The 27,228-nt window shown below is 49.3% G+C and overlaps 2 protein-coding genes across 5 annotated transcripts in view; both read left to right on the top strand.

The window, feature by feature from the left end:
* LRRC56 (leucine rich repeat containing 56) overlaps positions 1-3,631 on the top strand; it is an 81,373-nt gene extending 77,742 nt beyond the window's left edge. Inside the window, exon 14 of the mRNA XM_077179960.1 lies at positions 3,522-3,631. The gene's annotated coding sequence lies outside the window, so the exon portion shown is untranslated. The remainder of the gene's footprint in view (positions 1-3,521) is intronic.
* A 73-nt stretch (positions 3,632-3,704) lies between these two features.
* RASSF7 (Ras association domain family member 7) overlaps positions 3,705-27,228 on the top strand; it is a 33,794-nt gene continuing 10,270 nt past the window's right edge. For 3 of the 4 annotated variants that reach the window (XM_077179969.1, XM_054635303.2, XM_054635302.2), the window contains exon 1: positions 20,080-20,234. The gene's annotated coding sequence lies outside the window, so the exon portion shown is untranslated. Of the gene's footprint in view, positions 3,842-20,079; positions 20,235-27,228 lie in introns of those variants that run through there. The other variant, XM_077179968.1, reaches the window with a different exon arrangement.

Below are 27,228 nucleotides of genomic sequence, written 5' to 3'. Positions count from 1 at the left end.
TCTTTTGTTCTTTTTTTCAGCCTTTTTACAACCTCAGTGCCCTTGTGTTTGTGTTGCTGGAGTGCGTTGCCATGGTTAAAGTTGTTATTTTCAGCAGGGTTTGCATCTTACCTGTGAGGCAGATAGATATAGAGATGGAGACATGCATGAATATGTGTGTTTACCTTCATTTCAGTTCCCACTGGCCATGTGGAAAAATAAATCTGATGGGAAAGGAGGACCCTTCAGGGGGAATGAGGAAAGAGGGAGAATACCACCTTGGAGGAGTTTCTCCAAGGAATACATAGACTAAGCCAAAAGCATGGGATATAAGAGATGATCACTTGAGAGCAGGGGAGGGCAGAGATGGACATAGGTTTGTAGAAGGTGTTATTGGACTGTGGAAAACACACAACTTCAAGTCAAGTCTATTTTAAGGGTGCAGTGTACGTGTGGAAAGGTGGGGATCACAGTTCCCTCCCTGCACACTGTTCCCACAGTGGCAGTGCCAACACAAAATTCTTCCTTAGCCCTGTCATTTTTCTTGGCTCTGGTTGCTCCAAGTGCTAAAAGAGGTTTGCAAGTGTTATTTTTAAATTATTATTATTTTTTAATGTTCTTATCAGATACATGTAGTAAATTTTACTTTATTCCTCTTCTTCTTTTATAATATTATTTATTCAAGGAACTGGTTCTTTGGCACATTCCCATAGGTATTCTTCTCCAGAGGAAAATGAAAACAAAACCTTTGGCTTTCAGACTTTTAGGATTTTTGGCTTTGGTGTATCAGGCAACAATAATTGTATTGTTGTTCCTCAGGGAATGATTCAGAATAATAGATCTGCTAGGAAAGATGGACCAAGTTCCTGAGTTTTTTGGCTAATGTTATTATGCCAGTCTGAATTGATGGAACAGTTCTGAATTGCTTCACTCGAACATGCATTGAATGAAGAATTGAATCAATATTTGCTGGGCCCTCTTCCAGCCCCTCCAGCTCTCTTACACAATCCACCAGTGCTGCCCATGCCTGGACAAAATGGGTGGGGCTGGTCAGGGGTGGCTCCTAGCCAAGAAGCGAGGCCCAGGCCCTCTGGAGTATTTTGGTATCTCACATCCTCTGATTCTGCCTGGAGGCAGGACTCCTCTCCCATCTAACACGAGGCACTGGCTGTGCCTGGCTGTACCTGGCTCCTGCCGCAGTGGAGGAGGAAGATGGCACCTCCAGGGGCTGAGTCAGTCGCCTGAGAGAGAAACCACTCTCCAAGTGGGATTTTTCCATTGACTGAGAATCTCCCCAGGTTACTGGGGCCTAAGATAGGCTGCCTGAGTTAAAGCTTGAGATAAGAGATGGTGAACTGGGGAGCTGGAAGTTCATTCCTGTCTCAGGTGAGGACCAAAAGGATTGGGGATAAAGGGGAGCACTTCTAAATCATGTGCAAGTTCAGGAATGGCTTTTTCTCCATGGGAGAAATGCTGGTAACAGCCCCAGCTCAGTATTTCTGACAGCCTTGTCCCCAAGCCCCACTACTGGACAAGGCTGCTATTTGCCTTTGTCATGGGTGTTGCTACACCATGGCAGTGCCCAGACAGCCAGGTCTTACTGCCTTGTTCAGCCCTTGTGACCTGCTGTTAAAAGCACTGACAGCACTGATAGGGACGTCCTTTCACATCCGCTGGGCTCCACGCTGACACACACCTGATCTTCTGCCATTTTGTATATTCTCTTTTGGAAGGCTGCCAGAAATGTCAATGTTTTCACCCTCCTGCTCTGTATGGCAGTGGAGCTGCAGCCCTGCCTGACAGCTGACACCCTCCCCAAGCTTTGTAATTGGGGTGATGGAGCTAATGAGGGGGTGAATCCATCCCATCACTTTCTGTGATTGTCATTCACCTTCTCCTGCCCCATCAAGTCAATGGAGAAGTCTGGTATCTGAGCCAAACAAGGGACATCTGTAACTGTGGTCTAACCAGCACTGCTGGAGGCTTGGTCCTGAGGATGAGCAGAGCAACCTCAGAGCCACAGGAACACCTCCCTGTGTGCTTGTCTGCTCTATAGTCACCACAAATTAACTGCAGGTATGTCCTGAAAATTAATGAGTTCAAGACCTTTACAGCCTCACACGGACCATCTTCTGCAGAAATAGTGTCCTTAATTAAATCATACCTCCTTCACAAGGAGCTGTATTTAGCCCAAAGACATGGAAAGCAGTCAGGCTGCCTGGTGCTGTACTGGCAAGATGTGGGGTCACTGGGAAAAGGCTGCTACAGCTCATCCATATCCACCTGCGGGGCAGAGTGGGGGGAGGAGCCAGCCTGGATTCCTTAATTGCTGGCGTGGGGTGGCAAGGAAACCAGTCCAAGTGCTGGCCACAGGGGTGCATAGTGCCTCAGCAGCATGGCTAATTAATGGAGTGAAATGGGTGTTTGGGACATGGTATAATGGGGAAGTGAGTCAGGCACAACACCACATGTAGCTGATCCTATGGTTCCACCCTCCAGGATGCTCAGACCCCTCTTCAGGTCACCTTCTCTTGTGAGCTGGCAAAACCTCAGTGGTCTTCTTCTGGGGAGAATAAATGACAGGGAGCAGGGTTAGCAGAAGCCAGGTGCACTTATCCCAGAGGTTCAGCACGTGGTCTGGGTGTGAAGGATGTTGTCGTACAGCTATTATTTCCTGAGCAGGAGGAGATCCATATAGATGCCTGGGTTGGAGGGTCTAGGGAGCTCAAGGGGAGAAGTTCTGCCAGAATACCTGGTTTGCTCTTGTCTATCCCTCTACACCACCACCAAGGTGATGTGGAGATCTCTCTTCAGAATCTACCCAGGCACCTGTACCTTGGGAAGGAGCCTGGTGGGTTGGAAAGAACCCTCTCTGGCTGTGGAGAGTGGAGATGCCCCGGTTCCCACCTCCGGCACCGCAGGAAACAAGGTGATGGCTGCACATTTCATTCAGGTGCGCACCTTGGCAGCAGCTGCACGTGTTTGAGCAGAGAAGCCAGCACCAAGGTGTTAAGGAGACTTTCCTGTCTGACTGTTTTGGAGTGTGGTGGCCAGAGTGCTTCCTGAATGGTCAGACAGGAAAGTTTCCCTAACAAAGGATGGACTGTTTGCATTGTGCACCCGAGTCCCCTGTGCTCATGAGGGGCTTAAGGCGCCAGTTCTGGGCTCCGTAAAAAAACATCTTACAGGGGCTGGCTGGGAGAAAAAAATGCTCCTGCGACTGCAGCCAGGTCAGAAAGCATCCCTGGAGCCGTGGGTCTGCGGGCCCACACCCACGCTGCACCGTCTGGGGCAGAGCCAGGCAGGTGGAAGCGGCCGCACCGGGGCACAAGGAGCACACTGCCGGTGCTGGGGAAGCGACACCGCTCCCGGCAAGGTGACCACCGGGAGGCTCTCCGTGAAAAGGTGACCACCGGGAGAGGGGCTGGAGCTGGGACGCGGAGAAAGAGGACATGCAGAAGAACCCAGGCTTGCAAACACAGTTCTGGCAGTTGGGGAGAAGTGCTCTTTTCCCTTCCCCACGTCTCTTTTGTTTTCCGCAGCCCCACAGAAGAGGCTTCCAGTGAGCGGCAGGGGTGGGGGCAGAGCCCACCCGCACAAAGGCAGCTCCCCACGGGCTCTGTGACCGCTGTCACGCTTTTTCGCTCAAATCAACGCCAGCAGTGGATGACGTGGGGCTGGTGCTCCCCAGCCCCGGGGCTGATTGGTCCCAGCTCAGGTTTGAACGCCAAGGTGTCCTGGCAACGAGAAGCAGAGGAGCCAGACTTTCCCGTCCCCACTCGGCTCCGGGAGCACGGCGGGTGCTGGGAAGCGACGGGCATCGCGGCGAGGAGCAGCGCGCAGGGCCCCGGCCCTCCTGCAGGTACCCTGAGCGCCCTCGGGCCGTGCCCCAGCCCGGAGCCCGGAGCAGGGATGAGTTCCACCCGCGGGTGTCGGGGGCCGCCGGCAGGGACTCCGCACGGCGGCTCGGCGGCACCTGTGCTCCGCACAGACACGGCAGCGGAGCTGGTTCAGCTGGGAGAAGGGATGGGGAAATCACCGGTGTTTGGGGGCATTGAAAGTGACCGTGCAGTGGGGTTTGGGGGAGGGATACTTGGGGAAAAGCTGCGCAGGGACAGGGGAGTCAAGGAGCCTTCCCACAGTTGTGTGGTCAGCTCTCCTGCCTCAAGAGGAACAAGTAATTTTGGCTAGTTTTGCGTTCTCCTGATTAGTCAAACTCTCAAAAGCCCTGCAGGGCACCCGGGGCTCTGAGATGTGCTAGAAGAAGATGGCTTTACATTGAAATGAAGCAGCTTTCCTGCTGATAGAGAGCTGCTCTGCTCTTGCCTCAGCGTAACCCCCCTGCAGCCCGTCCCTCTGGAGCTTGGGGGTGGGGAGAGAAGGGTGCCTCAGGGCTCAGCCCTGTGCAGGAAAGCAAAGGGCATTGCAGGGCCATGCTGTAAAGAAAAGGCTTTTCCCTGCACCTGGAAGATGCGAGCAGAGATGTGAGGAGCTGGCTGGGGGAAGATGTTTGCCGGCACGGGGAGGCAGCACTCAGCACAGCCCATTTTGCACCTGTCAAAACCAGCAGAGACATATCTGTGAAAATATGTGCCAGCCATTAATGACAGGGCACATCCAAGCTGTCCAAGTTGAGAAACCACCTCCACAGGGTAACAGCCATCCCAGAGGAGCTTCCTGGCTCAGTGGCAGGGGGTGAGCTTGTGGAAGGGCTGGTGTCCTGCATGGATTCAGTGGCACACGTTGAAAAGCAGCGCCACGACTCAGGTCTTGCTGCTGCAAGTGGGGCATGAAGAGGGATAACAACACCAAGACCTTTTGGAGCACAGCTTGTGTTATTTATTAGAGCACAAGGCTGAGACCTGCCTGAACAATTCTTTCCCACAGCCCCAAAGGCATGATGAGACTTGGAGGTCCCTCCTAGTATCATGCTCATAGTAGAAGAGCAGTCCTTCAGCATGCCAGTGGCAGGGAAAGGCAGAGGGACATCGCAAAATGAGCAGGGAGTGTTCTGCTGGCAGCATGTTATTGCTGACCTGGATTCGCACTGATGACCTGGAGGGGTGAGATTAGCACAGTCAGCTTGTCCCAGGGCTGTGGGAGGATTAGAGAGAGGGAAAGGGTCATGCCTGTTACATCCATCATTTTTCTCTGTTTAAGTGGGAATATGTAGCACAAGTTGTTAGTTTTTTAAAAAAATTATCCTGCATACTGAAATGTTGCCAAAGTTTACAATCTTGGAGTGGTGGGCTTACAGCAGCAGAGGCTCTGCCTAGAAAACCCAGTTACTAGATCTGTGAGAATCAGTGATGCTTTTTGTATCTAAATGAAAGCTAAGAAAAAACATCTGTCACATGTTGTAAGAAGAGGTTTGACCTAGATGAACCTGAAAACAAATAAACATGAAAATTCACTAAAGGTGAATTAAACAAACTGGGTATTTTAATTTTTTTTTTTTGACAATCATGTTTTTAAATTGAGCAGCTTGGGACTGGATGATGGTTCCTACTTGAACCAACAGCTCTCCCTGCTCCAATTAGTTCAAATAAGACTTGTTTCTCTGAAGGGTTAAGGCCAGTACATTCTTCAGGCTTTATTAAACCCATGAACAGTAATGTCAGTCTGAAACCCAAGAGAGGGGAAAACATACCCACACCTTGCAGGCCATAAACAGGAACAAATTCAGCTCACTTTATATCTCCCCACCAATTGAGCTGAGGCAGTTTATGAACTGGGAACATTAGCTCCAGTGAGGCAGGACTTTCCCAGATTAAATAACATGTCAGTCATTAAATAACTCATCTTTCCTGGTATTTTATGGAATAAACAGTGCCTGTTGCTTGCTAATAGCGTCTGCTTTTATTTGAGTGGGATTGTATTTTATAACAATCCTTCTGTTCAGTTTGCATGTTTGCAGTGACCCCAGCAAGCAATCACTCCATGGCTGATAGTAAATTTACTCCCAGAGGTTTAATGATGGTATTTACTGTAGAAGCTATGAGTTTTATGGCTGTAGTGATTAGGGTGGGTTGATGGGACACAGGGCAGTTGGATAATTGCTAGTGATGAGCCAGTGAACTCCCAGGTAATTGCACCTTATCCGGAGAGGTGTGCTGGCATGAGCGGTGTGTTAAAGACAAAGCTGTGAGGAGGATGAAGGACTGTCATTGTCTCCACATGACAGTGATGAATCATGAACAGGAAATCATCCCATCTCCTCACCAAGAAAAATAATGCTTGGTCTGTTTTCTTTCCTGTTGCCTTCTTCAAGAAAAGACAGGACTTGTGTGCCTGTCAAAGTCTGTGCCCCTTCCTTCTCTTCATACCATTTAAACACTGTTGAGAAGTAGAGATGCCCTGCTTGAGGACACCATCAAGTGGGTGGAAATGGGTTTTGAGAGAAGGAAAGACAGACATACTCACTGACTGACCCTGGGAAGGCCTGGCATAGACCAAACCTCAGTTAAACACCAGAGAGGCCTGGTAACAGAGGGACCCTGGCAAAGCTCACTCACCAGAAGGCTTCAGCAGAAGCTCAGATTTCCTCCATACTAGATGTGAGGTCCAAGCAATCCTGGTTCCTAGGACAGCAGACATCATTAATAATGTTATTAAAGGGAGACAGTAATTTTACTTTTAATGAATGTGGGATCTACATAAGTTGGTGTGGTCACTTGCTAGAGCCCCGTTGGCCCTTGGGCAAGATTTCTCAAGTCCCAGCCATTTCCATGTATGTTTGGGCTCCTCAGGACATTACTCAGCCTGCATGTATGTGGATTTGGTAGTCCTCACCTGGCCCCAGAGTTTGAGGCTGTCTACAGTGCTGCTCCAGGCTCCCCAATGCCTGCGGTCTCCAGCCTTGGCACTTTGTGTTTGTTTGCCCTGCATACCCAGCAGTGCAGAAGCCAAAATTGCTTTGCCCTCCCTTCTCATGAAACAGAGGGCTGGAGATTTGATCCCTGTAATTGCCAGCCTCTCCTACCCCAGAAAGGAGTAATCCCCAAAGCGATGGTGACACTGGAGTCCTCTAATGCTTCTTGAGTCTTCATCAGCAGGGACTGGAGGGCTTTGGGAAAGATGCTGTATGCCTCATGTCTATTTTAGATCTGGGAGGGTTGAAGCAAAGCAAGGGGCAGAGCCTTGACACACAATGACAGGAATAGAGCAAATGGCAGGTTTAGGCAGAGGTAAAGGGATTGATAGAGCAAAGGGTCTGACAGTGGTGCTCTCACCTCACCCCAGAGAGGTGCTTCTTGGGACCAAGAAACCTCTCTTTATCTGCTAGAACCTTTTGATTTTGCCTCATGATTAAAAGACAAAGATGAGGAGTGTGTCTCTTCTCTCTGTGTTAATGAGCTTTCCTCTCCCTCTGTAGCAAGAGAGAAAGATTCCAGCAAAACCAGCAAAACAAACTCCATTACAAGACTGTTCCACTGATTGGAAGAAAATAAGTAGTTTGTGGACCCAGAACCTCCCAGGAGAGGGGCTGCTCTTGGTCCAGCAATGATTTAAGGAACTTAGCAAGTCAGCAGTGCCTTCAATAAAGCTGTGGCAGGGTTATCAATATATCAAGAATTTTGGGCAATTGGACCAGATATATCCAGGTACAGGATGATAGAAATGATAGTGCTGTTCCAGACTGCTGAAGCTCCATTGACGTTCCTGGAGCTACTCTACTGTTATGGCCAGCAATGGGAAAAGGAGTTTAAGCTGTTCTCATTCCACAGCCTGATCCAAGCACTTGCTGCTCCACCTTCTTCTTTGTTGGCCCACACATTTCTCCAACTGCTTGATGCAGAGGCATTGGTCTGGCAGAAGAAAAAAAAAATCTAACATTTTCTCCCCTGGGGATTTTCTAGAGCTGGACAGTCCTTGATCAAGTCCTACTCTCTGCACCAAGAGTAGTACAGCTGTCAGTCCACCACTGCCTGCTTTAACTAGTCCAATATGAAGCTTGGATGAATGGAGGAATCCTTTCCTTCTCTTACATGTGGTGCTCTTAAGGGAAACATGTGCTGATCATGGGTTTACAAACCACTGCCAGATGTTTGAAATTACATAGTTTAATTGTTGATGCAGGACCACTCAGTCCAGTGGGTGTGACCTAAAGGAAATCCCTTGAAACCTGCTCTCTGGTACCAAGAGGAGTACAAGGCTCCACAATACCAGTTTTGAACCTGAAGGTAGTGAGGTACCAGCTAAGATCAGAGCATGAGATTCAGAGGCAGGAACTGCTGAGTGTTGATCCTGGATCTACTGCCACCTCTTTTTGCTCTGGGGCAAATTGTTTAGCTTTCCTTTTCCCTGATCCCCTTCCATCCTCTGTCCAAATCCTTTGTCATACGGGAGTTGGGAAGAAGCTTGCAAAACACCTGCTGAAGTGCTCTGAAGACATAAAGCAGAATGCACAAATGCTAAGTTGTATGGGCAATATAAACAAACCCAGCTTTATGTTTCCCAGGCTAAATGAGGAAGGAGGAGGAGTTAACTGGTGGGTGGCACCCATGTCTTAATTACAAGGCTTGTCTCTGGATCCCTTTGGTGTGAAGCATCCTCTTGGCTGAAAAACAGCTGATAAAGTCACACCTGAGCAGAGGTAGGGGAGGAAAAACTTGTCACACAAGTGAACCAGGGTGGGTGGAAATTTCCTTTGGCAGGAGGGGGGTAAGTGTGGTACCAGAAGTGGGTTGGAGATGGCCTTCAGGACCACCTCTGGACCTACTGGTCCTGCTGTACCTCCTCTTTCTTGCCTGGTGCATTTTTCCAGGTGGCTGCTATATGTTCTTGAGGATCCTATGAGATCCAGGAAAGTCCTTCCTATAGCTGCCATTATCCTCTCTGACACCTGATTCAGGGGGATAACTTCTGGCATTTTAGTAGCCTCTTTGTCCCACACGCTTTGCCAACTCAAAAAACAGCACAGCCCCAAGGTTTAAGGTTTAATAAGTAAATTGTGAGTGCACTTTGCTTTCTGAACCTTTCCAGCATTTCAGGGTCACATCTCTAACATGTCTTTGCAACAGTGGGAGTTCAAACCTGATGGTGCATGTATATGTGCTAAGAAAAGTGAGATATCCACACAAACAGCTACTGCTGAGGAGACAAGACACAGCAGATGCCATGAGGGCTGATAGACCTTCCAGGCTTGGCCCCAGACAGGTGTCTTGGGCCTCTTCCACAATACCTGTGGTTCTCTCCTTACTGCTGCTTTTTGCATTTCACTTGTGCTTATGACCTTGTCCTAAATCTAGGTTAGTCTTGCGGGTGTAGCATGCTCTGAAGAGTGCCTGGAAAAGGTTTGCAGGTCTGACCCCTTGTTTTGGCCAAGTGATTTCTTCATGATCAGGGACATGCAGGTTTAACAGCCTGGGACCAGGAAAAGTGATTGCAACCCACACCTCTGCCTTTGATGCTTTATAGCTTGGGAAAAATCAGTCTAGTCAGGATCAGTTGCATGGGGACGTATTAGTGCCTGAAGATGCAGGTTGATATCTGCATGCTGTTTATTTTACATGTAAGCTGCATCTGGGAGTTTTGTTTCCTGTTTGGGAAATAGGAAGAGGTATTTTTTGTCTCTCCTTTTATTACTGCTCTCCAGCTGGGGTTGAAAGGTCCCTGTAGGTGTGTGAGTGTGTGCTGCAAGCCCCGACCTCAGCAGGAGACTCGTGTTGAACCCACTAAGCCAGCCCTGGAGCTGAGTGGCTGAGATGCTCTCTAAGCCCTGCAGAGCTGCATGTAAGGGAGGGTATTTTTTTCCCCAAAGAGCATTTGATTCCTGCAGTACTATGGGAAAAGGGACATATCTGCACTACCTGTGCTCCTCCATCACTTGCTGGGGCTGAGCAGCACCTGCTTACAACCAGTGCTTTGCCTTGGAAGCCCCTGAGGGCTGCTGAATGTATCTGCTGCCTGGTTTCTCCCTTGATCTGCATATAACAGCCAGGGAGATTATTGCCCCCACCCATGTCTCTAACATCTGTCTGCAGCTTGCCAGACAGATGTTAGAGATGGTGATGGATATATCTGCTCTCAGATTAAAAAGCAGTTTAAAATGCATCCCCTGCCAGCTGTGGCCCCCTGGCCTGTTAGCTTTCCAGTGCTCTCTGGAAGAAATCCTTTCAGATTTAACTCAGCCCTAGCCTTTCCTGCAGTCTTCTTGTGCTGTTCTCTGCCTGGCAAAGCCCCAGAAGAGGCACGTGTGGTGGAAACGACTTTGGCTGACTGGGATGGTTTTGCAGGGAGTCCAGGTGCTGTACACAGTACAGTGGGGAGGAGAAGACGCCTCCAAATGGAAGTTAGAGATCTCTTCCTCCTCCCTTTTTTCTCCTGAACCCAGCAATTCAGCAGTTGTGTCAGCATAACTCGATAGCATGGGGATAGAGAGAAGCTGGAGCCTCCACAGCACAAAGCAAAAGCCTCAATTTGCTCTCAGTTGCCTGTTGCAGGAAACTCTGTCTCCTGGTGATAAAGGGAGAAAAAGAGCTGCATGGGGAGGACACCACAGGACAACTCCTTCAGGGGGAGAGTGAATGCTTTCTTCTCTGCTTTGGACATTTGTATACCAACTTGTCCTGCCCTGATGTCTCTGCATGGGCAATCTTGCCCTTAGCATGGGTTTTCCCAGCTTTTCCCAGGGACCTTGAGAGCTAGTCATCCCCATGCTGCCTTTCCAGGGCTTCTCATCCTGCCAGAGCCTGTAACAACACGGGCTGTGCTGCAGGTCTCATTCCTTTCCTCAGTTTACCCTGCAACAGTGGCAGGATGTGCTAGTCACTGCAGTCAGATTAAAGGCTGGTAAGCTGCCCTTTTGCTGAGGTGGATGTAAAGGTCTAAGGGCAGCAATACTCAAAAAAATACCTCCTCTCTTGGTAGGAGATGTGGGTGAGAAATTCTGTCTTGATGCTGATGCTGTTGGGACAGGGATGCTGGAATGGCAGCCTTAGTGGGGGATGGCTCTGCCTGCATTAGTCATGGTGGTGGAGGGGAAACCCATAACATAAAAATATAAATTATATGTGTTCAACAGATACATAAACGTTACTTCTATCAACACTGTACATCAGGCCTATCTCCCCACCTCCTTCCAGATTTTGCCAGCCTAATCTGGAATTTTCTGTGCAATATTTATTTGTCATTACTCAGTCTTGAAGGAATTGCATTTTCAAGCAGCCAGTGACTTCTTTTTGTCTAAAAACTTTGTTTTCCCCTGAAGTCAGCTCAGAGCACCTGTCTCTTGGAAAACCAGGCCCCTTTAAGATGTCTCAGGCTGCTTTGAATCACTAATTGCTTCTGAATAGGCAGGCCAAATGTTTTATCACTTCAAACTCCCATAGCAATGCAAATCTATACAGCTGAGAAGCCTCTTTCCATGGATGGGGGTGATGGGTAAAGATAAGGATTAAAAATAGAAACAAATTCAGCCCGGGGGTCCTCTTTGTTCCTCCCTGCCCTCGGTGGGGTTGCCAGGGCTACATTTGTTCCCCTGCATCGTTTTTGGATGAGATCCAGGGCCCCTTGAATGCAAAGCTGAGAGGTGCAGTGGCGGGAGAGGGCTGGATGAGGTCCTAGGTACATACATATTTCATTGCCCATGCCAGGCTCTGTGTTGTTTTCTCTCTCTGGTTTCACAAAGGTGGTGTTTTCTAAAACTCCCACTTGTTGAGGGCGATACAATCCAGGCTTCATCCCATCTAAAGTTTCTGGCTTTTCAGTTGTTTCCCACTCTGAATGGCAGCCAGGCATATTTCCCATGCCTGGAGGGAAAAGGGGGTTGCTTGGTAGGAAAACAGGACTTGCCAGAGTGCTGTTTGGAGGGAACTACATGTGCTGTGACATGTCCCCCTCGGGGCTGCTCTGTGTGTTTTGGGCTATGCTGGCTCACAGACGCTGCAGGAGATGAGCAGCCCTTTGCAAAGCCTCGCTGGTACAGGGCTGGCCTGGCTTCTTTAAGTAACCCACAGCCTGAAGGCAAATATTGACTATTAAGAGGTGAAGATCTCAGGGAGCAAGGGCAGTCTAAATCCTCCTTTTTGCTTAGGTCGCCTGTTATTAGAGCTGCCTGCTGTGTGCTGAGTACGGCTATGCTCAAAAATTGCCAAGAGCTCAGCATTATGGAAGCAAAAGCCAATTTACTGACTTTCCAATAGAAAGGAAGATACAAGCTGAATGTGCATCTGTTGGATGATATTTCTGTTTCAGGCATGCCACTAACATACAAATGGAAAAGCGACTTTGCATGATTTATGTAGTTACTAGGAAAACCTGAGTCAAGTGATACTTTGTAGAGTATTGGGCACTATTTATTCTTAGCAGAGTAGGTTATAAAATCTATTTTCTATTTATCTCCCCAAACGAATTCCAGTTGACGTTGCCTATCCTACTCTGGACATAGAGAGCAGATAAATATCCTGACAAATAACATCTTCATGTAAAATCAATAGCTAATAAGAAATCAGTCCCTTGAAGATGATAGCAATTTATCTTTAAAATTAAAATAAAGACTGCAACATTTTGTCAAAGATGAAAACAAACAAACAAATCTCTGTTCTTCTTTGTTTAGGTATTATTTGTATGTTTCAGGTGCATATAGGACCTAGTTAGGACTTAATCAACTAAGGATAACTATTGTTAACTCCATTGTACTTTTAAAAGAGACAGCTGCTTTCCCACCAGACTGGGATTTCCAGGGAGGCACCAAGGCACTGGAATAATTTTAGGCCTTCAGTCCTGTTCTCCAAAGACCTTTGACTCAACAGGGCTGAAACTCAGGCTTAAATCCTGCAGGGGGTTAAATCTTCAGTGTTGGGTTCCAGCTCAGGGGTAATTGTCTTACTGAACTGGGGTTTTCATACATAACACTGGTCTTCCTGGCAGGGAAAAAAAAAATAAAAAGAAAGGTTTTGAGTCTAAAAGGACAATTAGAAACGAGAAAGCTTGCTTGTACTTTACGAGCTTATGTGTAGATGTGGCCTTGGATGTCCAAGTCAGTACCAAAAGCAATCCAGGCTTGGGACTCTCCTTATTTCTGCCCAAGGTCTCCACTTGGGTACCAGCAAGGCACAGAGCTGGTGCAAGATTGTTCTCTGCTCTGACACCTGGCACCAGCAAAGTGAGGCGTGGGAGAGAACCTCCAGTGCTGGTGCTGTGAGGGGGCTGTGAGGCTGAAATGTGGGGCTGGCTGTGTAATGGGGGATTCTGAGAGCACAACCTGGCAGGTGGCTTCTGGGGCATGGTGCTGGAAAAGCAATTAGGGGCAATGGGAATGGCACAGGTAGAGAGCAGGAAAAGGTGTCCTAAAGGGTGGAAGCTGTGCCAGGCTCAGGTGCCCTCCCAGCTCGAAACTGGGAGCCCAGGCAGGGAAGGAGGGAGAATAGCTGGAGCAAGAACCAGAAAAACCTGCTCACACCAGCCCGGGATTCACATTACTCACACTGCTTTAAAACAGGTCAGGTTTGCTTTGGTTTCCAGGCAAGGATGGCCAAAGTGCCTAAGGACTGTTTGCAGCTCAGCTTAGAGCAGTTCCAAGCTCCTGTGTGCCTGCCCACTGTGTCACTGTGCCCCCTACCCATCACCAGTGCAAGGCCCTTCCTGGGATTTCAGCCTTTCTAAGCAAAGGCTGGGCTAGAGGCATGCACAAGTACATTTCCCAGCTCACCTGAGGGGTGGTAACTGTGAGTGGTGGAATCACACTCAACTCCTGACCTGCCACAAGCTTTGGAGCTCACACAAGTTTGCTTCTTGAAGCTGGATGGGAGACTGGTCTGGGGATGCTCCCCATTGCAAAGGAAGAGTGGTCTGCCTCCCCCAGATGCTATCAGAGGTGAGAAGCTCATGGCAGTGGTGAGAACTGTCCTGCTTCAGGTCTCATCCACAAGCACCAGGGTCAGCCTCACATGGTTTATCAGGTTTTTATTGTCAACTTCAACTGGGTGGGACTAGCAAAGATGTAACCACTTTTTTGTTGGGAAGAAGGAGGGGAAAAGGACCTAACAGAGTTAGAAATCAGATTGTCGGAGGCTAATGTCTGTGTCTGCTTATTCGGCAGCAATAACAGTAATTTACCTTTGAATCGCAATAATTCATCGTAACGCTTCCCACCTACCTCATGAACCCTTTCTGCTTATCTCACCCCTCTTGTTCAGGGATCTGAAAGCATTTCATAAACATTAATTAATTATTCCTCCACACCCCTGGAAGCAAAGTAAACATTATCCCAATTTTGCAGCTCGAGAAGCTGAGCTCACCTAAAGAGATAATAACTGAGCAGGGGTGCAGGAGCCCAGAGCACAAGCCCTTATCCCAGTTTTGACCAGAAGCACCTTTTGGCAGAGTGCTCTGACACGTGGGCACTGGGGGCATGATCCAGGGTAGTTCAGTCCTTCATCCATGCACGTTCCTGTGCTTGCCACCATTTTCAGATGGCAGGAGAGGTGTAGGAAGGGTGAGTGTTGCTCTTACCTTGGAGATGTCTCACACTCCTCACTATCTCATCACCTTCAAGCCTCCACCACAGGGCCCAGGCACCTGCCAGTGTGTGAAGCACCTGCCATTATTCACAGTAGGACTCTCCCTTTTTTTAATGACTACGTTAATGACCCTAATCTGTCGTGTGAATGTGGTTAACCCCACAGCTTCAGGGACTAGAAGTTCAGAGACGTTTCTTCTCCTGCCTTCTCTCACCTCACTTTGCATCCTAACCTAATGCTTCAGCACTGAAGTGAGCTGGTGAGACCTTTGCTAAAGCAGAAGCCACCCTGTCCTGGCTTGAAAATCGGGCTGCTGTGAGTAAATATCCAGAACACAACAGTTACAAATCAGGCCATCTCTCTCCAACGTCTCAGCTAAGGGAAGTGAGCGACATCCCGAAACAAGATGCTTGACGTTCAACCTGTGCTCAAGTGCCTTGATGGATCTTGGCCCTTGAGGAGCCTGCCACCCTAGATGTGGTGACAGAGATGTAAATTAAGGGGAGGATGTCCCCTGCAAATAATGAGCCTTGGCAGTGAAGGGAAGGATGAGACACCAAAGGTCCATGCCAGGCAAGCCTGTTGGGAAGGGGGATTTTTTCTTCCCCTGAAAGCAGCAGTTGACTTTTGGAAGCCAAATGGGTTCCAGCATCAGAGCAGGAGGAGGGTCGTGTTTCATAGACAAGTCATGGTGAATTAAATGTAAATGAATCTGCAGTGTGATGGACAAATGGGATCAGTGCCGGGAACCCCAGCTCCTGGTGGGGGATGGATTAGTAATGGGCACCGGTGGGTTTGCAGCAGGGAGGGAGAGAATGGCAAGGCGGGGAGGTTTCCAGCATTGCCCTGCCTGTAGCACTGAACGAAAGAGACATCTCCGGGCTCAAAGAATAGAGGTCAAGCCTAGATAAACACCAGCTTGGTCCCCCATCAGAGAATCACTGAGGCATGAAGAAAAACTTTAACAGCTGCAATGCTGCTTTTGAACCTCCTAGTTAAAGGGAGGGTCAGGAGGTCAAAACTTTCAATGCCTCTGGGAAGAAGAGGACTTTTCCCCACAAGCCTTTGAAAAACCGAACTAAATTAGCATGACCACACTGCTAAATGCTTGGGAAACCTGAACAGCTCGGGTCACAGGCTACCCGAGCAGCAGAATGGCAAAGAGCTGCTGCATTCCCATACTCAACAGCCATAATTAATGAGGCTATTTCCTAGGTGAAAAGCAGGTCTTCTGCCCAGCACCTGGACGGGAAACAAAACCTTGCAGGATGTGCCCTGGGCATCTTTTCTTCTCCTGATACTGTTGCCTTTTCCCCTTTTTGTTTCTCCCATCCATTTTCTCTCTCTCACTTCCATCCACCGTTATTTCAGCTGTTTTTTCCTCCCTTGCTCCCAATGTCACACAGCTCAACTCACTGTTTGAAGTGGGGAATGGCAATGAAGTTGTAACGATCTAGCTGTGCTCTCCCCTGGGGTTGCTGAATGGGAATGCAGGAGCTCCAACCTAACTAGAACACATTTTTTCCCTACTTTTTATTGCAAAAAGGATATGTAAGAGCCCTCCTCCTCATTGTGAGTTATTCGCTTCCACTTTGAAGGTAGATTTTGCATTTCTGGACCCTTTGCAAGAGCCATTCTAGCAAAGACCAGGCAATGCAGACTTCTGGAGGATGTAGAGACCTGGAATTTTTGGCTCTGACTCTGTCATGGGTTTTATATTCATCTTGTACTGTGAGTGTGCTGGGCACCACTTGTCGTGAGACCCTTTGCAGATCTCCCTTCACAGCTCCCACCACCAGAGGTTGTGGAAAGCAGAGAGGCATGTGCAGACCTTGCAGTGGCTGTCAGTGCTTTTGGGAAAGGGCTGTGTGCCTACACAGGGCAATCCAAAGACTCCAGACCAGTATAGCCAAAAGGTTTATTGATCTGGACTGCAATCCTGCAGGCTGCTCCTGAGCATCCCCATTCCTTGCAGCCATAGGAGATCAAGTGCCCAGCAGCTTTTCCAGGCTTGCTGCAGAAGCAGAAGGAATACTGAATAAAGCAGGAGGGCAGGAAATAAATCCCATTTCAGAGGCCAGAAGGCCTGCCCTTGAAGAACAACAGCTCATCCACTCACCAGACCAAGGTCTCTCCTTCCTGCAAGCCCAGGCCCAGGCAGGGTTGTGGGTGGAAACGAGGGGATACAGTCTGTAGTACCCTGGCAGTCAGCTGCAGGGCTCTGCAGTGCCAAGCCCCAATTTGGCTTTCCTGTGATGCTGCAGGATCTTTTCTTTCTTATGTCTCTTGTTGTCCTAGAAACAGAGGAAAAAATTCTTCCAGAGAAGCTCTTTTGTTACACTTGAGGCAGCATCTTCTGTCTCTCACTAAAACAGTGTATGGTCACAAAAAAAATACCTTGCCAGAAAATATATGGTGAGTTCAAAATCTTCCAAAGAAACCTGGAAAAACTTAATACCCTCCAAACATTCCAAAAGCCCTAAAAGTACTGCAAGGGTCAATGGGCACTTTGTAACACTGCTACAAATGTATGTTGAGCAACAGAAGGCAGTACTCTTGTGTGTGTATATATACACATATATATATAAATATTTTTATAGATGTAATTATATGTGTTATTTATACATATTGTTGAGAGAGAGAGAGGGGTCCTCATTTCTAACCTTGAATTACAGCTTTTGAAGTAGAGGGTGTCTGCTGGAAGAGAAAGTCAACATGCCCTCTGGTATTGGCCACTTTTCTCTCCTGGTGCCAGGGCTTTCCTGGAAATGCAGGGATTTTGGGGCCAATTGTCTTTATTTGAGAGAGAAGCTCATGTTCTGGGAAAAATGTGCCCTTCTGTGTGCTCAGCCAGGCAAGAGGTGCACTGGGTAATTTCTCTGAGGCACATGAAATGTTGTAGCTGCATCAGGAAAGGATAGTGACTGATAAATTTCCTGAGGCTTGCAGGATCTGGGGGCACACTCCCAAGGTGTGCCTCAAGGAGTCCATGGCAAGGGGAGAAGGAGAGTAAAGCAGGCAGGAAGGTTTGACAGCCATGATGCTGACTACCTCCAGCTCCTGGGGGGAGCAGGGGATGTGGGGCACCTCTGAAAATCTGCTTTCCCACTCTTTCCTTTTAGAAATAGGCCTGGAAAAGAAACTTTCCTCTTCTTTGCCCTCCCAACCACAGCTCAGAGGGTTTTGGGTTTGTGCCAAGAGCCAAAACCCAAGAGCTCTGCAGATTCAGGTGCCTGAAATACCCATTTTTCCCTCATGCCCCACACTGACCATGGACTGTAGCACGGACTAACACTGCTGGGCTCGGGTGGCTGTCCCAGGGAAGATGTGCTCTGCTAGGAGAGGCTGTAGCTGGTGACCTGCTGTTCTCCCGCAGTAGGTTTGTACTCAGGAGGGGGGTTTTGTGCAAACATATTCTGTATCTTAAGGCACCTCAGAACCAGGACACTTGCTGTGCTCCTGAGCAGTGAGACAGCATCTTCTCCTTTGGGGAAACTCAGATAGGATTACTATCTCATCTGCTGCTGGAGAGACCAAAGGACCTGCTTGGTGATGATTCAACTGCTCAGGATGCTGAGACAGCATTGCTCCCCTCCCTAAAGCAGCCTGACTGCTCAGTGTACAATGAGGACATGACTTTTCAAAATTCTAAGATACACCTGTATTAATCCCAGCATGGAACCAGTGGGCACAAACCCAGAAATCAGCTCAGTCACTATTCCTGGTCAGTCTCTGAACATGGCCTCAGCACCACAAGAGCTTTAAGAATAAATCTGAGGCAGAGAAGATGGTCCATGAGCCAGTCTGGCAAACTCACCAGTGTGAAACTAAACATTGGACATTTTTATCCATCTTAATTGATGGAAGGTGTGGAGAACTCTTCATAGGATGAGGAATCAAGGGACCATGCAGACAGCAAGACAGAGTAAATTTATTTTTCACAGTAATAATTTTACAAGTGAAAAGAGATTTTCAATCTTTTTACAACCTACTTAAGGTAGAAAGATTTAAAACTCAAAATCTTTTCTTAAAAGAAAGGCAACCATCCTTGCTAGTGGCAAATGAGCCTCTGCTCAGCTTGTATCCGATTGGGATCTCAGAAGACTGTCCAACCTATTAAATAAGATACATATCTCCTGAGAACAGCCTTTGTTGTTTTCTTTTATAGATCTTTGTTCCTCCAGTGCTGTAAGGTCCCCAGGGCATGGCCTGTGTTACGGAGCACCAGATGTACTATCTGATTTTAGGAGATCCTAATTATGAGGAATATGTCAGAACAACAGAAAACTTCATTTAAAAATCCAATTAAAGCTGCCGAGTGACAGCTACGGACTTGTGTGTTGCATCACCTCCTAATCCCAGCAGCTTCCATGTGGAGAAGGGAGTAGTTAAAGATATCATAAATCCTAGATAAGGATATCATAAGGCCCGCATGAGATGGGGATTTTTCTGACCATAGGTTAAAATTGGCACACATTTTGTGGTGGAGCAGTAAACCCGAGATCTGTTTTGGAGCAGTCACCTTGGGATCCTGGGTCCGATGGGTGGGTTATCCTTTCTGGTGAGTAGTGGGACATTTCACAAGATATTCTGGATAAAGAAATATAGAGGTAACTGTGTGTCCGGCACTGGGGTTGCTGAGCACCTTCACCTCCTCAGGTCTTGTTGGAGCACCTTCACCAGCAGAGACCTTGAGGATGGGATTCTGATGCCATCACAGCCATCCCCATTGCTTGGGGGACCATGGAGGGAGGACACTGGCATGCGGGGTGGGGGGGGGGGGGGAGCTTTCAGGTGGGTTTTTTGAGAGATAGGATGGGAAAAGCTGACAGAGAGAGGAGGTGAGAAGTTTCCAAAGCCTCCAGCGTGGCAGCAGACACCTGCTTCTTCCAAAACCGGCTGAACCTGTCTCCCTGCTGTCATCTCTCTGCGGGTTTAGGGCGTTCTGAGCCCCCGGCCGGCTGAAGGGCACGGGGCTCGAGGGCTGCACCCTCCTCGTGCACCAGGGCAAGCTCTTCTCTCTGGAAAGGGGTTGTTTTCTCTGCTCTACCCAGAGACCTGCTGGGGCAGGTGGAGGTCTGGGCCCTGCTGTCGGACAGGCTGAGCACTTCCAGGCAGGAATGAGCCCGCCCATACAGCCCCATAGAGCCAGGAGTCAGGGATAGGGAAATACAGGGTGGTTTTGCTTGGTTTCTTTTTAGGAAAGGAGATTTTAAGTATTCTTTTAAAAAACATGATAATGTTTTCAGATTTTTAAATATAAATTAATAACATTTTAAATAAAAGGAGAATTCAGTACTTTTAAAAAGTTTTTTTATAGAGTTTAATTCTTATTGGAGAGTTTAAGACTTCAGAGGGAAAATGTAGAATTTGTGAGTTATTAAAAATAAGAAGGAGAATTTAAAGGTTTATTTTTAAAGGAGAATTTTAATCTGTTGGTTTTTTAGAGAGGTTTTATGACTTTTTTAAAGAGAAGATGTTAAGGTTTTGGGGGGAGTTTTTAAAAGAATTTAAGATTTTTTTTTTAAGGGGAATTTCAGACTTTTTTTTTAAACAGCCGAGATGATGCGGGGGAGTTCCGTGTGTGGGGCGGGGCTCACCTGGCGGGGGCGGCGCTCACCTGGCGGGGCGGGGCCGGCGGGGCGGGGCGCGGAGGGCGGCGCTGGGGCCGGCGCGGCTCCGCGCTGCGGAGCGGACGGGAGCGGAGCGGAGCGGCTGCCGCCGCTGCTGCCGCCGCCCAGGAGAGGAGCCGGAGCCGCGGCCGCGCTGCCGTGGCCGGGCCGGCGGCAGGTGAGTGCGCTCGGGCGCGGCGGGGCCGGGCAGGGGCTGCCGCTGCTGTGCAGCACCGGGCGCGGCCCTGCCCTGCCGCAGCCGGGCCGGTACCGCCGGGAGCGGCCCCGAGCAGGGGCGCTGCGGCTGAGGCGGGGCCGCTGGCCCCGGGTGTCCGCGGCGAGAGCCGTCCCCGGGGCAGCCGGCGCCTCGCCCGCCTGGCAGGGCCCGCCGGGGTGGGGGACAGCGCCACGGGGCTGCGAAGTGGGGCAGGGGCGGCGAGCAGCTGGCTTGGGGCAGGGCGCCGCAGTAACCCCGGATCCCGTAAGGAGAGCCCGGGCTGGGGGGACAGGGAGCGGCGTTCGGCGCTGGCGAGACCCGAGCCCCGCTGCCACCTGCTCGGTGCCGCCCCTGTCGTGTCCCCGTCGGTCGAGCAACCGGGTGGCTTTGCCTCCCGCCTGCCCGAGGCACTCCCAGCAGCCCCGGCCACCGGCACGGTGCAGCCGGGCCCCGCCGGCGCTGCAAACGCTGCCCAGAGCCCCCAGCGGAGGAGCCGAGGCGGCGTGGGGGTCTCAGATGGCCGTGCCAGGAGCCTCCTCCCCTCGCATCCGTGGGGCAAAACCTCCCGTCTTTTCTCCCTTCAGGACGTCTCCGTCTCCCCGAGGAGAGGGGTTAAATTCCTCGATAAGAGCCAGGCTCCAGCCGCATACTTCTGATGCCTTCCGTGAACTCTGCCGGCAGGTTGGCAGGTTGTTTCGTAACTCCACTTGTGGCCTGCTGCGGGGAGGAGGAGGGGGGGAACGGGACACCGAGCTCCTCTCCTGGTTTTTTTTTCCCTGCCCTGCAACAGCACTTTGTAATTGCAGGTTAAAAACCCAAACGTGGGTTCAAGGGTATTGTACAAAAGAAAGGGTCACAGCCGTGCGCCTCTCACTCCGAGTGGCTGCCTCAGGCACAGCCCATGGCACTCCCCTTGGGATGGCTGTTTCAGGAGAAATCAGGCGGAAACTCGTGAGAAATGGTCGAAAGAGGCGAGACGGGAGCTGTGGCTGCTCCTCGCCGTGAGCCGGGGCCAGCTCCCCGGGATGTCGGTGCTAACGGGGCCGCGCTCTGCCGGGACTTGCCGGGCAGGCACCGGGCCCCGGCAGCGTGTGGGAGCACGAATGCCAGAGCTCCGCTGTCAGATGGCGGGGCCGGGCGGCTGCCGGCATGGGGCAGCGGTGCTGCACACACCTGTCAGCTCACCTCGAGGGGCAGCGCTGCGGGGAGCAGGCGGGAATTGCAGCTCTTCCTAGGGAGACGGGAGCAAACCGTGAGCACATGCTGTATCTGCAGTGGGCAGGAGTGGGAAGCGTCTTCCAAACGCTGCTTGTTTTCCTTATCAGGCAGTGCCGGTGGTGTCTTCTCAGGAAGGGGCTGTGGGGAAGGGGGGATGTTCTTACCTTCTGTTGATGCCGTTGGAATGCCAGGAATCCTCCCACATCCCAGTTATCTGCTGGGGGAGCCTGAGCACGATGCCTGGACTCCCTCTCCACATACCTCTGCTGGCTTCCCCATGCCTTCTCGAAAGAAATGGCGTGGAAATCCAGAAGCTGCCACTAGTGCACACATCTTCCTGAAGCCTTTCTTCCACCGTGTGGTACAAAGTTGCGAGGCCAGGGACTGCTGCTTGCAGCACCTGCGGGTATCCATCACTCACAGCATTGAGCACTGCAGTTCCCAGGGTCCTGCACTATTTCCCTGCAAGGGCATGCCAGTTGCTCTAAAATATAAAACTCTTTGCAAATGAGTGTGAGAGGGACATAGAAATTAGTTTTACCCAGGTCTTAAAGAGGCAGACCTGAGCAATAATCTGGCAACATGTGTGTGCTGTCCACCTCCACAGTGGAGATGTGTCCTGTGGTTGCCTTCACTGTCGCCATGTGCTGCAAGGAAATATTGCTTGAGTGCATCTGCATGGTCCACACTGGTTCATCCTTTTCATGGTTTTCAGCATCTCTCTGTCCTGTCTTGTTCATGTCATCTTCAATAGGAAAACCCTCCAGTGGTGGCACAGAATTGACTTACGCCCATGTTCTGTTGTTTCTCCATGTGCTGGGGAGGGAATGCTTTGGGAGCAGTTCCAGACAAAGAGTTAATCCTTCCTGGCTGGGAGGCAGTGATGTGTGTGCCAAGGCTTCAGAGCAGAGTATTTTCTGGAGTCATGCGAGGTTGGGTGCTGTGGTGAGCTAGGGAGAAATCCAGGTGCTGTTTGACAATGGGTTGCTCTGTGCCCAAGTCTAAATAAAGGCATGAGGGACACTTTAGGTTTCAGCTCTGTGTGTATGCATTGTTTTCAAGAGCATCTTTTTAAAGGATGTTCTTCCATCTGTTTCAGCTTGTCTACGCCCTTGCAAACCTGTGTATTCAAATTAAAGCTTAAGCCTGGCCCCACTGAAGGTTTTTAACAGAATCCTGTTATAAAGGACTGCTAACATTTTTATGTCCTTCCATTTTTCAGATGCCAAGTTCAGGAGCTCCTAAAAGTGGCTGATTGTCTGGCTTTTTATGGGCTGGAGTCAGCACTTTCTTGAGGGCTGGGGTGCTTCCAACTGCCCCAGGCTAGTCATCTAGAATAACTTGTTGCTTTAAAAAGAAAAAAAAGAGGGAGGGCACAGGGAGGGGGGGAAAATAACCTGAAACACTTCTTAACCAAACACATAGGTGGAAACTTCAGGACAATTGCATGAAGGCTTTTTGAATTGCCATGAAGGCTTCTTTTGTTGCTACTTCCTAACCCTGCTACAGCACACAGAACCTGCTGGAGGTCTTCATCTCTGGAGCCTCATGCTCAACCCTTCCTGTGTCCTCTCAGGTGCCTCCTGCATGACAGTGGAATGTCACAGTGCTCTCAACAGCCCCTTGGCGTCCAGAGCCTCCCATGGATGTCCTTTGTGGTGTTAGACCCAGCATTGCACTCCTGAGCACAGTGGGGACTTTGGAGGCACCTAGAGCATCCTGCAGGAGAGCAGCTGTGATGGCAGGGAAGCCCAGTGAGTGGCAGCTTCCCCTTTGTCCCTGCTATTCCTGCCAGCCTGGGTAAACCATTGGCACCCAGATGGTGTTGTGAAGCTGTCTGACAGGGAGAGCACTTGTAGGGTTCTTGCTGGTTTAAAGATTCCTGCTGTGAACAATGCTTTCCCCAGGAAATGTGAGTGTGCAGCAGGGAGCTGGTCTCTGCCTCTGGATGCTTGCCTGAGGCAGCTGGTGGAGTGCAGCAGGTTGGATAAACACCATGGGCATCTCTTCATAAGAATAAAGATGGGTTGTGTTGGTTTTTTTGGAGGCTTTGTGGTTGCTGTTTTCACTTGCCAATTTTTATTTTCTTTTCCAAGTTCTGGCAATGTTTGGAGGTGTCAGCACTCCTTTCTGTTAAGAGCCAAACATACCTGTGGTGGGAATGCTGGATGGACCTCTTTGCATGTTGTGATCAGTGCGGGCTGGTTCCTGCAGCACAAACACACTGTTCTCTGAGGAACAGCTTAATTGTCAGAGAGCAGCTTTGGTCTCCCTGGACTCTTGACCAGTGTGCCCAGGTCTTTGCTTGATGGTTTGTGCCTGTAGAAAGTTAGGTGTTTCCCAGGCTTGCTCTGAGGTCATCTCTCCTTCCTCTTCTCCCTGCCCTGATTCCTTTGGGATGGGACTTTCTCAGGGCAACTTGTCAAGTCCTTGGGGTCCCATCCCAAAAGAGTGGCTCTGTGACGCTTTCCCAGGGCTCACCCAGCCTGGGCACAAGGCTGCACCACATCATATGTGATCCAAGGTACTCCCACTTGTGGGGGAAAAAAAGCTGAGACACAGCATAGGTGTTTGTGCATAAAGGATTCCTGTAGTTGTTTGAATGGTTTTGTTGGTTTTTTAAAGACCTTTCTATTGCTCTTTCTAGTATTTTAAAAATCTTGCAAACTCACCATTATATGTTGGAAAAGGACATTTGCTCTCCCACTCTGGAAGGGAAGCATCATTGGGACCCAGGAGTGGAGGTGCTAGAAACATGGCTTTGAATCTTTGATGCTGCATGCTTAGGACTAGCTGTCCCTCAAAACTCCTTCTCAAGTATTTTTTGACTGCCTTAATGCAGTTTGAAGGTTGCCTGGGATGAGACATTGGATTTGGTATTGTCCTCTTTGAATTCATTTGGCTTTTTAATGACCTGCTGAGTATAAAGAAGTTGGGTTAGGAAGTTCAAAAGTACGTATTTCCCCAAAGCAGCCCCATGTGAGTATTAGCTGCATAAGGATTAAGTCCCTAAATGCTTCAGAAGAAACAATGTATTTTTATTGAGTCTCCCACTCTGTGCAGGCAGGAGTGCTGGCCCAGTCCCCAGCTCATGTTCCTATCCCATTTTGATCCTTCAGGTGTCCTTAAGTGCTAGACCTATGTATGGAGCAAGAGATGGAGGCATTTTAATGTCTTTGCAGGCATTAAAACCCCTTCAACCAAAAGTCCAGCAAGGCAATTGGGGGGATTAGTTGGTCATGCAGCGGTGATTTCCTTCACTTGTAGGACTGTGATTTGTACCCCTGGATGGATGTCCCAGATGCACTTGCCTCTCCAGAGATATGTCATGATTTTACTGCCTTAAAGAGCTTATTGTCTCTGGGTGGGTTCAGGCAGTGATTGATAGCACCTCCACCTAATTAGTCATGTGCCAGGTAGCGTGAAAGCAGAGACTTCTAAAATACCCAAGGGTCTTATCAAAGGTTTCAGCCAGGATTCATTCTGAATCTCTTGTTTATTTGTCTTTGTGTCTGAGCATGTGAGAGAAAGGAGCCTATTCAGCTCTCTGCAAAGGGTCATTAAAATCCTTTTTAATCCTACAAAGTTATAAATAAATATCCATGACAGCATGCACCTGCATGTTCATCTGTGCATCCTCTACTCTGGACACCCAGCAGTATGTCCTTGACATGTGGCTGCTTTCTGAAGCAGGATAGGAAACTGCAAAGTTATTCTGAAAGTGGAGAATAAAATCTGGAAGGTTTATCCCTGGTTGTGCATTTGCTAATTTGTTAATTACCCTCTCCTGAAGGAGGAGAATTGGAATGGAAAGAGGATTGCTGATGGCTGACACCAGCACTTCTAGAAGCTGGAAGGCCGGTTGGAGGGAAGATATTTGTAGGTCATCTGGCTTTTTTATGTCCCTGGTCCTACTTGCAGGACAGCTGCAGAGCCTGAATTTTCCTGTAATCCTATGGGGATGAAATTGTTGATTAATTTGACAGGAGACAGGGAGAGTGTCTGTCTCTGCTCACATTATAGGTGGTCAAGGCTCATCTCATCCTCTGGGCTGGACTGGGCAAGCATCTCAAGGAAGCTGCACTTTAAAGGGTCCTTTCTGGCTCTTCTGGAGGCACTGGGAGAGAGACCTCATTGGTTGGGTCTTGCCCTTGAAGGTGGGGGAAATGGAAGTTCTCTTCTTTGGCTGGGGAAGAGTATTTCCAGGGCTTGAACAGGCTCTTGCCTCTCAAGATTGCTCCTGTGTTCTGCGTGGTGAGAAATACAAGCTGTGTTCTGACTTGGGGAATGGCTTGTGTGTAATAACAGGGCAATACTCACAAATTGCATCGTGCTTTCCCTGATGACTGACTGCTGTGGAAGATGAACACGGCAGGGATTCTGGACCTACTGGCATATGAGTGCCATGGTTGTGTTTGTGTGGATGCTTGGGCAAGTACCCCTCAGAGCCTGCCTTTTAGGAGCTGGGTTCATCCCCTAAAGATGATGAACCTAATCTAGATCAGCCTAGAGCCCCAAGATACCGAGACCTAGTCTTGCCCCTGTACTGGGGGCAAAGCTAGGTCCATCCTGGGCATGGCATCAGGGTGCACTCAATTGCACAAGAAAGAAAAGAGCATGGGAGTGTAAAAGCCTTTCCTCTTTCCCCTCTAATCGACACACTGTTGCTAATTTTGCTTCTCCCCCTTGGGAAGAACCTACGGATTTATTTCCAGCTGCTTTCATGAAGTCATTCTTCACATGTGGGACTGGGGTTGATGGTGATGGTTACGGGAATAGCAGGTGCTGCTAATGGTTCCCTTGCAAACCTTCATGTTTAGGGCAGGCTTTTTCCTAGCCAGCCCTGCCAGCTCTCCCCCCACGGACAGTAGCCATTAGTGCTGCAAGGGAGAAACATGATGCATGCAGGTGTGAAAGATGATCCTTCCGCTTCCAGGCTGAAGCGCTGTAATGTGAGTGTGTGCAGTAGGTGGAGGGGTGTTTTTGCTGCTTTTAATTTATAATGAGCTTTCGGTTGGTGGCTCATCTGTGAGGTGGACTGACTAGTAATCATCCCTAAAATGTCACTGGCTGTGATTCTAGATGTTTTCATATGATTCTCAATACTGACTTGGCATGGCCACAAATCTTAATCTTGTCTAAGAGGGAGAAAAGGTTTCCCAGCTTCTTCACAGTGCTGTTTCTGTTTCTTCTGTTTCCCTGTGGGTCTGATGCTGTAGCAGACCCAAAAGCTTGGGTTGAAAAGCAGAAATCCTGGCAGTGGAGGTGGCATGTAGCGAGTGTCTTTGACACCAGTCATGATGTGAGCCTCCCTTCCCTAAATCCCTGCCAAAGGCCATCACCCTGAGGATCGTCCCCGTTCTGCGTCACAGCCCTGGGCAGGATTTGTACCTGACTCTTCCTGCCCTGCTCAGCATTGGCCAGCCTCCTCAGGCATGTTAACATGAGTCTGTAATTTTTGGGAGGAAGTGGAGCAGAAAATCTCTAAGCCTCTATTTTTCTCTTAATGGGGGTTTGCTGGTGTGGTGCTTATGGCTCTCCAGAATTCTGTCTCTTTGGGCAGCTCCTGCAAGATCCTTGTGTGGGACATGTGCCCCCTTGGATTGCCAGAAGATTTTGGTGGTGGTCTGTGATTTCTGGCTCAAATCATGCTTTAGTTCTTGAGCATGCAAATGCCACAACACATAGTTTTCCTTTTGATGTCCTTTAGTGCAAAAAGCCCTTGAAACACGGATGT

Source organism: Agelaius phoeniceus, chromosome 6 (genome assembly GCF_051311805.1).
Source record: "Agelaius phoeniceus isolate bAgePho1 chromosome 6, bAgePho1.hap1, whole genome shotgun sequence".
Taxonomy (NCBI): domain Eukaryota; kingdom Metazoa; phylum Chordata; class Aves; order Passeriformes; family Icteridae; genus Agelaius; species Agelaius phoeniceus.
The sequence above is the reverse complement of the archived record's forward strand: the minus strand, read 5'-3'. Positions and strand labels throughout refer to the sequence as shown.